Genomic DNA, 13,398 nt, shown 5'->3' on the forward strand with positions numbered 1-13,398 from the left:
ACTTCAGCAGAGGAAACAACATCAAGATGATTTAGCCAGATATTTGTCAAGTGGTAAAAGTCAGACTGATTGATCAGCTGGGTCCAGTTAAGACAGTGGAGTTCATATCCTTGTAGAGACCATTCCAAAGATCCATGTATGCCTGCTCTCTTAGAGTCAAAATGTAACTGGCCAAGCAGTCCTTCATTTGTGCCATAGAAGCTTGGTGTGTCCATGTGGAGGAAACAGGGTTTACCAGAAAGGGGAATTATTCTTTTTCCCAGGAGTGGGCACTTTGCAAATAAGCTTTTTATATCCTTAGTGTGTGAAAGATGATTCACATAGTAGACGACTTTATAGGTCAACTTTTATTACTTTTTTTCTGTCTTTTTTCTTACCTCTTCTCTAACCATTAAACCAAAGCTCGCAGGAATTGACTCACCTCTTAACCACAGGGTAGGCAGGCTTGTGCGCTACAGGTTTTAGAAGATGTAGTCTCTGTCCTCAAGGGACTCACTATTTAGCAATAAGTAATGTTTTGTTATTTCACCAATTTTCTTTTTTAATATATTTTTATTGAGTTTTTAGAGAGAGGAAGAGAGAGGGATAGAGATTCAGAAACATCAATGAAAGAGAAGCATCGATCAGCTGCCTCTTGCACACCCCCTACTGGGGATGTGCCCGCAACCAAGGTACATGCCCTTGACCAGAATAGAACCTGGGACCTTTCAGTCCGCAGGTTGATGTTCTATCCACTGAGCCAAACCGGTTTTAGCATTTCACCAGTTTTCTGTTCAATAAACTGTATGCTCTTATTATTATTATTATTATTATTATCATCTCACAGATATCCTCTTTTCCCATTAACACTCCACTATAACTTTATTTGACCAATTTATATAAACTCTTAAAACTAACTCAGCAGCCGGAGAGGAATGGTAGGAGTTGGAAAGAATGAAAATTGATATCTGTACACGTACAAGATACCTTTTTTCTCACCAAAAGAAGCAAACAGTTTCCACAATTCTCAAATAATTTCAAAGTGCAAATGGGAAAGCTGAAATCAGAGTGATAAAAAAAAAAATAAACATGATTCCAAATATTGTAACATGTGGCTTCCATGGGAGGGCAGATGGCTGTCTTTGTGGTACTGAAACACTTGACAGGAAAAAAAAAACAAAACAGAAAATGTAATTTAGACCTGCCTTCAGAGGTAAATAACTCAAGCGGAGTTTAAACCATTTTAAGAAAAGGCTGTACATGCAGGGACTGCGTCCTTCTTTGACAGAAGTTTGCTGTGCTTCTCCTGGGGCCTGGGGACGCTGGGACCTTCCGAGTTCAGCAGGAAAGAGCTTGCTCATAACTTTGAGAGCTTAGCGCTAATAAAGAGGAAGATTATTGTATGTAATGGGATTTCAAGATTTTAGTAACCCTGGTTTAGATGACAAATGTCACTGAATAAAGTATTTTATGGCAACATATAATATGAGATTACACTTATTCCCTGAGGTGCTTTTTACCTCCTTCTTACCTACTTTTAGGACCTGTACTGAATATGTGAAGTAGTTGAAGCCACGAAACTTGATTCCTCCCCAACACTAAGGGGAACAGGTGGAATAAATCTATATAAAGCCGAGCAGCTTAGCTTATGTGTTAATCATTGCTTTGTGCTGTTTACAAAACAACCCTCAAACTTGGCCCAAGACAAAATAAATAATACTGCCCCATTAACAAATTTGGCAGAGCTTTAATCACATTTTCATTCTACTTTCATATTTAAGACTTCAAAGAAGCTTAAGAAATATTAATTAATGAAGCTGGTTGCAAGCACACCAAGGAGCAGCAGCACTGTAATTGGCGAGCATTATCTAGGAGGGCAGAGTTTAGTATTAATGCAGGGACTCCATATACGAAGAAACACGTCAGATGAAATTAATGAAAACCTTCTCTTAAAAAGAAATGAGTTCCTCACTAAAAGGGGGGAATCTACGGTGTAATCTGTTTGTGTTTTAAGGGCTATAGTTAGCAGTAAGCACTTAAAATTGAGCATTAAGGTTCTTTCCAAAATTGAATTTTCACTGACCACAATTATACAAAATAGCAAGAAAGTATACAAAATTTTTTCAAAAAATCAAATTTTATTCATTTACTTGTAAAAGATGTAGTGATATGAATGACACAAGTCAATTTCAAAACCAAATGCAGTACAAATGTTATGGGATTGTATGCATTAGAATGAAAAAAAAAAGATGAAAGTGAGAAATTCAGAAATTCTGATTTCTCAAAGCGCATTTAAGCAAAGGACCAGGTTTGAGCAGAAATTTGCACTGACAGCTCTCTAAAGGTCATTCTTTGTTTTGTGATGTTGGTCTGACTGCCATTTTGACACAGGTTTAACTTAGTTCACCTTAGTTTTACTTCGCATCTGATCATTTGTATTGGAAATGGAGCTTATATTACCTGTATAGTTTGTGCGTGATTCATGTGTCTGTATTAACAGACTTAAAGATCCTAAAAAATAATTTATTTTGACTTCAAAATTAAATCAGAAATGTTGATATACAGGAGAATGAGAGACCTGTTTTGCTGTTAATGACTGTTAACATGCCACATGTACATATCTGGCATTTGACTGGAATAATGGGAGAAATTGAGCCCCTTTGTCCTTAATATTTAGCAGATATCTTGTCTCCAATATCTACAAGAAACTTAAGCTTCTTTCAATGGCACCCATGCCATTTGGATTCCAAAAAATCATAATGCTTTGGTATATTTGTTCTAATTGATTATATTAGATTTTCTTTGAGCCATTTGGGTAGGTTATCTGTCTATCATCTATCTGTCTCTCTATTAATCTCTCTACCTATTTATTTATAAACTAATAATTTCAACTAATGAGGGAAATTTAATAAAGGATGAGGAGCAATTCAATGAATTAGTCTATGAACAAATAAAATTACAATGATTATAAAACCAGTTCTTTGGTCATTGTTATTATGTCACAATTTGTTGGGGGAATATTTTTTCTTCAGGGAAACTTGAAGAGGCACCAGAGTGCCTTCACAGCACATTAACAGCCATTGCACATATGCTTAGAGCAAACATTGAGTTGGTGTAAATAATTATTACTGAAATCTAAAAATTGACTAGATAGTTAATGGTGTTCTAAGGCTGTATCTTGTGGCTCACTTTTTCCCCTGCAACACATATGTGTTATATGCATGTTTGTTTCAAAATTTATTTACTGGTGTTTTCTGACAATATGGCAGTGTAGGTAAACATGTTACTTGGACCTTCCTACAACAACATGAAAATTACAGTTACACTACAGAACAACCATTCAGAACTGCCTGAAATCTAGCTGAACAGATGTCCTTAACTAAGGATATAAAGAAGAAGCCATATTGAGACTGGTTGGAAGGGCAGAGATGAGGAACAGGGTGATCCCATATTTAGGTGTGGCAGTTACCAATCAGGAGGGATATCTTAGCTGAAGAGGTCCCAACTCAGGGTTCCAGTGCCAGGAAGACAAGTTCCCATTACTTCTCACTGTGGAAACCAAAAGGGGATAGGCTGAATGAATTGCAGGCTTTTGGAGTCCCAGAAATTCCTCTTAAAGGACTCATACATAGACTTACTCAGACTCCCTCTCTCTGAGATCCAACTCCAGGGAAGCAGCTCAAAAGATGCCAAATACTTCCAGCCCTTACCCTGAAACTAATGATTTGGTTTCAGGGTAAGGGCTGGAAGGATATCTTTGTCCCACATGAAAGTGCTAGTAGAGGTCATGGTTCCTTTGCTGAGCCCTTCTCCCACAGAGTCTGTAGGCTTGCACCATACCTGAGTCTTCAACAACCTGGCTTGCACTGTTTACCCTGCCCTGGTGATTCCTTGAGATCCTGCCTCGTCCAACTTATGGGCCCACAGGAGCTGTTTCCAGTAGCTTTCCACATAATGGTGTCTCTTGCCTCAGGCTTTTGATTTTCCTAAAATCTCTCAAATAAGCAACATCTGGCCTTTGCATGATTCATTCCTCTTATTAAGTGGCCCCAGTCCCAGAACTAGCAGCAGCCAAACTTAGTTTGCAGTTTGGCTTTCCTGGGCACTTCTAAGCCCAATAAAAGCAGTAACCATGTACAGACTATTTTATAACCATATGACCCCAGGCAGGACACAGACACCAGTTGATATTTTCAGGAAGCCTGAGAGCCAGTAAACCTAGTAGAATGCTTCAAACCATGCCACATTACAAATCTACCATTTCCATGAGTGACACACTCAAGTGTGGCTCCAACAAACATCAAAGCCTCCATGTAAACATATCTGGACCATAGAGTAAGCTCCTCCACCTAAGCTCCTCCGCTGTAGTTACAGTTAGTCCTCACAGATGATCATACTGGGGGTTGATCCCTCCTAGTGACACCAACAGCAGTCAAGGCTCAACTACAAAAGAACAATGCACAGTGCCCAGCTTCAGTGACTCGGGGTGGTGTGCCACAGAACCTTACAAAACACCTACTACAGAAGGACACTCTACCAAGACTAAGAAATGAAGCAGTTCTGCCTAATAAATAAAAACAGAGAGAGGAAAGTACCAAAAATGAGGGGATGAAGAAACATACTCCAAATGAAAACAAACAAACAAACAAACAAACCAAGAAAAACAAAACAAAACAAACAAAAAATAAACACAATAAATCTGAAGAAAAATTACTAAATGAAGTGAAGGCAAGCAAACTAACAGATACAGAGCTTAAAACAAAAGTTATAATGATGCTCAAGCATCTGAGTGACAACTTTAGGAGCCTGAAAAATGCCATAGAAACTATTTAAAAAGTCTGAAATGAAGAATACACTAACTAAAAAAAAGAATAAGATACAGGATATCAACAGTAGAGTAGATGGAGCAGAGAGTCAAATCCGCAGTTCAAAATATAAGAAAAAAAAATACTTAATCAGAACAGCAAAAAGAAAACAGATTTTTAAAAATTAGTGTAATGTAAGGAGCCTCTGGAAAATTTTAAGTGTACCAATATTTGAATCATGGAGGTGCTGGAAGAAGAAGAGAGAGAGCAAGAAATTGAAAACCTATTTTAAAACATAATGTCAGAACACTTCCCTAACCTGGTGAAGAAAATAAGCATATAGGTCCAGGAAGCACAGAGCATCCCAAACGAGATGAACTTAAAGAGGCCAACATTACACACGTTGTAATTAAAATGCCAAAGACAAAGACAGAATCTTAAAAAAGACAAGAGAAAAGCAGCTAGTTACCTTCAAGGGAGATTCTATTAGATTATCAGCTGATTTCTCAACAGAAACTTTACAGGCCAAACCCTGGCCAGGTATCTCAGTTGGTTAGAGCTTCGTCCTAATAAACCAATGTTGTGGGTTTGATCCCCAGTCAGGGCACATACAAGAAGCAACCAATGAATGAATAAATAAATGGAATAACAAATTGATGTTTCTATCTCTCTCTCTCTCTCTCTCTCTCTCTCTCTCTCTCTCTCTCTCTCTCTCTTTCTCCCCCTCTCTGTTGTCATTACAAGGAAGAAAGAAAGAAAGAAAGAAAGAAAGAAAGGAAGGAAGGAAGGAAGGAAGAAAGAAAGAAAGGAGGGAGGGAGGGAGGGAGGGAGGGAGAGAGAGAGAGAGAGAGAGAGAGAGAGAGAGAGAGAGAGAAAGAGAGAAAGAAAGGAAAGAAAGAAGAAGAAAGAAAGAAAGAAAGAAGAAGGAAGGAAAGAAAGAAAGAAAGAAAGAAAGGAGGGAGAGAGGGAGGGAGGGAGGAAGACAGGTCCGGGAAAGAGAGAGAGAGAGAGAGAGAGAGAGAGAGAGAGAGAGAGAGAGAGAGAGAGAAAGAAAGGAAGAAAGAAAGAAAGAAAGAAAGAAAGAAAGAAAGAAAGAAAGAAAGAAAGAAAGAGAAAGAATCTATGCAGGCAAGAAGTGATTAGCACAAAATTTTCAAAGTGATGAAAAGCAAGGACCTACAGATCACTCTATCCAGCAAAGCTACCATTCTTGAATCAAAGGACAGATCAAGAGCTTTCCAGACAAGAAAAAGCTAAAGGAGTTAATCACCACCAAACCAATTCTACAAGAAATGTTAAAAGGATCTTCTTTAAGAAGAAGAAAAAGATAAAATATATAAATAATAAACTGCCATTAAAAAGAACAAAGCTATATAGTTATTGAATGCTATATAGTTATTGTAGGCCCTGTGAGTAATAAACTTTATTTCAGTTAAAAAAAGTCTTACCATTTGCTACAGCATGGATGGACCTAGAGCATGTTATGCTAAGTAAAATAAGTCAGTCAGAAAAAGGACAAATTCTATACTATTTCACTTAAGGTATATGTGAAATCTAAAGAACAGTATAAATGAACAAACAAAAGAAAATCAGACTCATAGGTACTGGGAACAGACTGATGGTTGGCAGAGAGGAAGAGTGTTGGGGAACTAAGTGAAAAAGCTGAAGGAATTGATAAGTACAGACTGGTAGTTACAAAATATTCATGGGGATATAAAGTACAACATAGGGAATATACCAATAATGGTGTAATAACTATGTATTGTGCCAGTTCAGTATTGGAAATATCTGGGGAAACAGTTTTAAAGTGTATGAATGACTAACCATTATGCTATATATCTGAAACTAATACAAATAATATTGAATGTAAACTGCAACTGAAAATAATTAATTTAAAAATAAAAAACCAAAAATAAGTTAAAATATATAAATAATTACTTGCTATATTTTTTTTCACAAAGATTTGGATACATCTATAAAGAATTAAAATAAACAATAAAATAAATACCTACAATAAGAGAAAAATATCTAACAATCAATAACAGGAAAATATGAATATAATCAAAAAACAAGTAAAATAAGAAAATATTAACTTATTCAAAATTATCAAATCCACACAGTTGCTATAGTTTACTTTTCTAATGGGTGAAGCTATAAGAAAAGAATAAGCCAATCCAAATATTCTCTTTAAGTGAACAAAATGAAATAGCTATTGTTCCAGTTAATAGCTTTTATATGGGCTGTTCACTTCTAAAATCCTAAATTTCATTTTATATCACTTTCTGGAACTAGAAAGACAAGTTCTTATCTTTCAAACTCTAAGTGGAAAAAATGCAGGCTCAGAAAAATTAGATGCCAGATTCTGAATCATGCAATTACTTCTTGAAAGTTTGTGATTGAGACCCAGTATATTGGTTTCTGGTGAAGTATACATTTTCTAATGTCCTATGTTCTTCCCTTCCTTGAGGACGAGATGAGAAACACACACACATTGTCCGGGTATGAAGAGCCTGATTTTGCTTCCCAAAGTTCAAGAGGTACAGTGATGGGCAGGCAGGTCACTAGAGCTTGTGTTTCTACAGAGGAGAGTGGTGGTGCAACAGGAATTTGTTGATGGATTAAATACAGTTTCCCTCCCATAGCAGTCATAATTTTTAGTACTAATTAGTATGGAGAGATACCATGAAAGGATATCATTCTTCCCATGAGCAGTTAGACTCTTATTCTCAGTGGCCTGGGAGTAAATATGAATAAATATATTGTCCATTATTTAAACATGTTCAGCTCAGTTCATTTGGCCATGACTTTGTTTATTTTACTTGGACTCTTTCAATGCATTAATAAAATCCTTTTTTATTCTCTTCAGCAATGATAGTATATTCCTTTGAGCAGTAGTTTGAAGCAAAATAAAAAATTGATATGTATCTACAATGCCAATCCTGTTATTATAAAGCAACTGAATATCAAACAATGACTTAAGTTATTCCCAAGTCAGTCTGATCTCATCTGGACTCAGAATAGGTTTCAGATGACCTCACTCACAAGATTGAGATGTGTTTGGGGTAATGGGAGCAACGGAACCCCATTCCCAGACAGGTAGCATATAGTTTAGTCTTTTCCACAAGGCATTTGAATTCCAAAAACTTTAGGGAGTAAAAATCAAAGATAAAGCAAAACCATGTACTTCACAAGACTCTGCGTCACAACATTTGCTAATGGGAATGATTAGAATTACTGTGGGGATTTTTGGTGTTTTTGTTTGTTTATTTATTTTTTGTAGCCTTCTGCTTCATTTCAGTTTTTTTTTTAATTATTAATACTTTGTAAAATACAAATGAGTTATTCAATTGACTTGGCTCTTTTCCCATTACTATGTTAAAGATGCGTTATAAATCAAATGAATAAGAGTGTATTGAGGAGCTGCTATATTTAGAGCACTGCACGAGGTGATAGGGGAGGTTAAAAAGGGGCCCTTACATGACTCAATTAGTCTAAACTAGGGTGGTCTCCCTAACCAGATCAAGGTCTTTACAGGTAGGGCAGGTTTATAAGAGAGAAACACTACACTTTTATTTTATTTATCTATTTATTTTCAGAACTGAAAGATTCTTGCTTAGAGAATGGGCAAAGCAGCAGCATGTTGACAACTTAGTGCTACTAATCCAGAGCTGCTGCTAAAGGGTGGGCGAGGCTGGGGTCAGCAAAAAAGAAATGCCCTACCTGTGGCCCCCCCTTCACCCTTACATTTCTCAAACATTTAACATTCAGTGGCCAGGAGAAGAAACAGATTTTCTATTAGAATATCTTTATCTTGCTCGGTGAATTGAGAGTAGTTTGATTTCTAATCAAGGCACATGCCCAGGTTGCAAGCTCAGTCTCCAGTAAGAGGCATGCAGAAGGCAGCTGGATCCATGAATCTATCTCTTTTCCCCCTCTCTCTTCCTCTCTCTCTAAAATCAATACAGCATATTTAAAAAAGAATATCTTTATCAAAATATGAGGACTTTATATGCTCATCCAATGAAACATGACCATTTAATTTATTGAGTTTGTCTTATTGCAAACTTTTTTTATTGTTCATAAATTGATAGTGTTAATCACACCCTGTCTAAACATCAAAATCTTTTATAAAACAGAGGAGGTATGAAAATGCACTCATTAAGGTGAGGAAGACAAGTTTGCGAAAGAAAATGTATTCAGCTGAAGCTGGTTTGGCTCAGTGGATAGAGCGTAGGTCTGCAGACTGAAAGGTCCCAGGTTTGATTCCGGTCAAGGGCATGTACATTGGTTGCAGGCACATCCCCAATAGGGGATGTGCAGGAGGCAACTGGTCGATGTTTCTCTCTCATCAACGTTTCTAGCTTTCTCTCTCTCTCCCTTCCTCTCTGTAAAAAATCAATAAAATATATTTTAAAGAAAGAAAAGAAAGAAAATGCACTCAGAGGTATAGTATAAATAAAAACCATGGAGTCCATGTGGAGGCTTAGTACATAGAATAGAGATTTGAATTGAAGGTAGAAGTCTAAACTCAAGAATAGCCTCAGGAATATATTTATCCTGATATTAAAAATACTTTTTCCTGAAGATTTTCACATAAGATGTAGTTTTTAAAAGTAACAGTATATATTCTTCTAGAAATATTTTATGTCTTTCTTCCACAAGCATAGAGATTTGATCCTCTAGTTGCAATCTGAGTTTTCCACTAACAAATTACTTAATATTTGTCAGCATCAAATTCCTCATCTAATGACTAGTTAATGAAAAATAAGGATGAGAATTCCAACCTCTAAGTATTGACATAAGAATTATTAAAATAATGTATAAAATATATTTTAACATATTTCTCAGCCCTCAATCATTGCAACTATTATTCATGATAATGTCTTGGCCATTATAAACTCTCATTTCTTTAGGTCTATGAATTTAATGAAATTATTTTTGCTTGTGGAAGAGAGACATAAAATATTTTTAAAATAATATATACTGTTACTTTTAAAACTACATTTTATGTGAAAATCAAAATTAGATGACTGCCATACATGTGATTGCCTTTCCTATTTCACAATTTGGAAAAAATATTGCATGGCATATTACAAAGCACAAGTACTAGAGAGTCAGTGAAAGTTTGGATTTGAGCATTAGCTCATGGGACATTCTAGCAGTTTCTATTATAAGACATCAATATCAGTGTTCAGCACAGAGTGACATTCTCTGATTCTTCTTTTGATCACAATTTTCCAGCACAGAGTAAAACACACCAATGTGTTAATTGATTAGTCCCTTTATCTTTGCATGCATCAGTAAAAAAAATATACTAATTAGGTCATTGGACTGTAGTAGGTCAAACAAAAAGAAGGTACATTTAATAAAGATGTTGACACAAAGTGACAAGTTTCAAAAGAGTTGATGTATCTGCATAATGATTAAGATTAAAGAAAGTTTTACTTTGAAAACCAAGCTTGGTAATGCATAGAACATAAAAGACGACCAAAGAAGTTCTACTTAAGGATTAAAAGTTGAATTTGGCTTGTAGATGAAATTTGAAGTTCACTTTGAGAGTGATTTATTATTGGATTCAAGTCCTCAGGATGGAAATCAAAGACCATTAACCTCCCTGCCTAAACAATGTGTCACTTGTTTACATATATTAAAGCATTTTTTTCTATAATAAAAGACTGAAAAGAAGATCTTTCTTCTTCAGGTTAAAATTGACAGAGTTCCTTCTGGTAATGAGGTGTCATCATGGGACAGTCCACAAGAGATGACTGTACTCTGAAGTTCTTCCTTTACCCCTGGGCTCCACTGCCAGCCCTTCCTCAGGAAGATATGCTTCTGGAGATACTCTATATACTTTATGGAGGGCTGAATTGTGTCTCTCCAAAATCCTCATGTTGAAATTGTAACCCGTAGTACCTTAAAATTTGACTGTATTTGGAAATATGGGCTGGTGGGGAGAGAAACGTGGTTTAATGTCGTTTAGTGCAAGATGTGCTCAGAGAGGCACCTTCATATTTCAATGCTGATCAACAAGCAAGACAAGTGATTGCAGGTCACCTGATGATTAGCAGGCAGTAAAATGAATTTGAGGCAGGAACACGCTTTCTACATGATTTTGTGTGCTGCAAGGCAAAGAGAAAACATGTTGCTCAAGAAATAAATAGGAGAGAGTTGAAAAAGTAATTTGATCATGAAAGGTACAAGAAGAAATAATGAGGGTATATGGGGATAGGAAACTAAATATAAAGGTTCAGAGCAAGAGAAGAACCTTGGAAAGAAGAGAGCTTGAAATAGAACATACACCAAGGGGAAAATGTTGGATTTGACCCACAAATTCAGAACAGTCCTCACTATCTCCAAACCAGTTTCCCAACATTTTATAAAAATGAAATCACAATTAGAGTGATTTGAATTATTACCCACTTGTTTTTGCAGCCAATGTTTGGATATTTATTAGCATCATTTATTCTTGGAGTATTAATCTACTATCCATAATATTAAAAGTATAATATGCTAATTAGACCAGACATCTTTCTGGGTGTCTTCTGGTGGCTGTAGTTAAGCCCAGGTCTCAGGTATTAGCAGAAAGCCAGCTTGTGCCAGCAGCTATGGGAAAGAAGGCCTATACTTGCACAAATGTCATGCATTGGGCCTCTAGTATTTTAATAACTCAGTAACCAAATAAATGGTTGTTGGAGCTGAGGTATTGATAATGCACTTCCATGTAAAAACAACATTTTAAAAATATATTTTTATTGGTTTTAGAAAGAGAAGAAGGGAAAGGGAGAGAGAAATATCAATGTGAGAGAGAAACATTGATTAATTGCCTCTTGCACAAACCCCAACCAGGGATTGAACCCACATTCTGGGTAGGTGCTCTGACCAGAAATCGAACCTGTGGCCCCCTGTTTCACAAGATGATGCTCAACCAACTAAGCCAAAACAGGGTAAAACAACAAAATTTCAATTTCTCCTATTTCTTGAGTATATGCCATGTGAGAACACTGTTTCAGGGCACACTATGGATCCTACTCAACAAAACATACCAACTTACATCTGATACTTGTTTTTCGCTGCCAGTAGTTCTGGAGAATCACATCCTGATGAAAGATGCTACTGTGTAAAATCAAAACAGACAGGTCTTTTTAAAAAGAGACAGAGGAAAAATAAATCCTAAACAAATTCCAAGACCTTAAGAAATGCCCATTTCAACCAACTCTGTGGAAAGGATATCAGTGAGAGTATTAGGCAGCCAAGTATCCAGGTCACTGTGTGATGATGAGGCAAGCTGAGCATAGAAGGAGCCAAGAGTCACAGGTGGAAGGCATTTTATCGGCACGTCGAAGCAGAAATTTGAGGGGGAAAAGGCACCGTAGGGTCACAGAATAAGCCTCATTACAAAATGTGAGACAAATGCTGTTTGCCACATGTAGTTAATGTGCAATTAAAAACCTAATTCTGGCTCTCCTAGCTGCTTGGGGCTATTACAAATTTGATATGGCACACAGGTGTTAAGTACCTCAGAAATGTTAAACAGCAGATAGATGGAAAGGTTTATTATTAAAAATTAAGCTTAACTGCAGCGAGAAATGTCACAAGTAGACAGAAGAGCAGAGGGGTTATCTTCAAGTATGTGCTTATGGGGAATGAACCAAATATGAAACAGAGGTCTTAATTGTGCTCACACAGAAAGCCATTGCCACCAGCAGTGCTTTTATCCAGAGGAGTATAATCAGTCATTTGCAAACAATTTCATATCACTGCAAGAAAACCATGTGACCTTATTGAAGAGTCATTTGTAACATCTTTAAATGTGTTTTTTTTTCCTGGTGGATGGATGATTAAATGGGTTGCTAATCTTATTTTGTTATGAGTGATTGGAAGACATGGAGTCACCATTATAATTTAGAGAAGAGGAAGTCTGCACTTTTATCTCACTATCACATGCTATGTCAAATAATGATTGACACCGAGTCCTTCTTGGCAGAAGCTGCCCTCTGCTGAGGATGTCTGTCTGTCTGTAAAAATAACGCAGGCCTTTTGTCTGGACACAGCATCAGTTCTTCACGAGGCAGAATCCTTAGCCTCCTTTAGGACGAGAACCCCCTAATGTCTCTGTGAGTTGGAAGCTAATAACCCCACCAAGAAGATCAAAGGTAGTTAAAAATCTTTCTTCACAACAAATGTCTTAAAACATCATAATAAATTAACAGTCACTAAACAGTATCTTTGCTAAGTACCATGGACTTGACACCACCAAGGGTGAATCTCAAGGACTTTATCAGCTGGTAAGGGAGATACTACATGTATATCAGTATTTTAAAATAATATTTTGTATTAACCATCTGCCCCTGCCTCCCCTTTCAATCTTCCCCATACCCTATCAGCCTGTCCTAACCTCCATATCAATGTAGGCAATTAGACTTATTACATCTATTACTTTGGAGGGGACTTTCCACTGAGCTGAAACAGTGGTAAAATCAATGCTTATTAGACAGGAGTGTTTTCTCAAAGAACAAAGAAAAGACAAGTGAAACTCCTGGCTCTTAAGTCCAAATGATATGATCCACTGAATTATTAGACAAAAACTTTAAAAAGAAACGGGAAAAATCAACAG

The 13,398-nt window shown here is 36.6% G+C and overlaps 1 protein-coding gene across 1 annotated transcript in view; it reads left to right on the forward strand.

Annotated features, from left to right (window-relative positions):
• The window catches only part of DPP10 (dipeptidyl peptidase like 10), a 1,279,923-nt gene that overhangs the window by 439,258 nt on the left and 827,267 nt on the right, over window positions 1-13,398 (forward strand). The gene's annotated exons all lie outside the window — the stretch shown is intronic.

The sequence above is a fragment of the Pipistrellus kuhlii genome, unplaced genomic scaffold, assembly GCF_014108245.1.
Source record: "Pipistrellus kuhlii isolate mPipKuh1 unplaced genomic scaffold, mPipKuh1.p scaffold_m20_p_7, whole genome shotgun sequence".
Lineage (NCBI taxonomy): Eukaryota > Metazoa > Chordata > Mammalia > Chiroptera > Vespertilionidae > Pipistrellus > Pipistrellus kuhlii.